The sequence below is a fragment of the Atta colombica genome, unplaced genomic scaffold, assembly GCF_001594045.1.
Source record: "Atta colombica isolate Treedump-2 unplaced genomic scaffold, Acol1.0 scaffold157, whole genome shotgun sequence".
In the NCBI taxonomy this organism is placed as follows: domain Eukaryota; kingdom Metazoa; phylum Arthropoda; class Insecta; order Hymenoptera; family Formicidae; genus Atta; species Atta colombica.
In genome coordinates, this window is record NW_017259247.1 from 30931 (window position 1) to 31926 (window position 996).

At 32.4% G+C, this 996-nt stretch overlaps 1 protein-coding gene across 2 annotated transcripts in view; it reads left to right on the forward strand.

Moving 5' to 3' along the window:
- The window catches only part of LOC108685777 (ecdysone receptor), a 286435-nt gene that overhangs the window by 727 nt on the left and 284712 nt on the right, over nt 1-996 (forward strand). The window lies entirely within an intron of this gene.

Sequence of the window (996 nt, forward strand, 5' to 3'; positions counted from 1 at the left end):
GAGAGAGAGAGAGAGAGAGAGAGAGAGAGAGAGAGAGAGAGAGAGTGTGGATGTGTGTTTGTTGGATAGCGATGAATGATAGAGTGTAACGAGGACACACCAATCAGTTGCGCTTTTGGAAGAGGTAAGGTTAAATAGACGTTCAGATATTCGTGACTATCCTTTATGCTTTTCTCTTTAGGGGACTAATGTCCATGATTTCTTAATTTGCATCCCCTCGCATATACATCCATAGTGATAAAATGAAGAAGTAAAGTGACGTGTTACACGTGCAATGAATGTGTTATAAGTGCCATTTGAGTTCGACACACACTTCGAGAACTAGAATTCTACTCGGATTTCTCTACACTTCGTATTCCATTATGTGAGTACAGTCTCTTAATGTATTTGTGTTGTTTATAAAATACCGAAACTCTGTTATATCGAATATCATGTTTCAGCAAGTTGTTTAAAATAACCAATTAGCCCAATTGTAACTTGTTAGATTAGTTTTTCTGCTTGTGCATGTGGAAAGATTGATTTAATTTTCTTTCTCTTTTTGTCTACCTTTCTTCTCGCATATTTTGCTTTTCTCTCCTCGATATCTCTTTCTCGCACATCTGTTACTCATTTGCTCGGCATGGCCTTCGAGTTAAGACACATCCTACAACGAGAATAATTGCGCAGGTAGGAGGACAGAACTCTCCTTGTGATGCTTAAGATACCTAAAAACTTAATATTAATAATAAATGCATCACAACAGAATAATTAGTGTTATCTAAATAATTGAAAACTATTATTATGTTGATATATAAACATATTTTAATTATTAGAGGATAATAGATATGCGTTTACACATACTTTGTATCTTTCAAAATAAAGCACAAAATGGCATAATTTATATTTATTTATTTACGTTTGCGCATAATGTTTAATAATATTAATAAATATATAAATATAAACAACATGAAATAAGAAATATAAAGAATGTGCATATGTATACATGTATTTTGTATA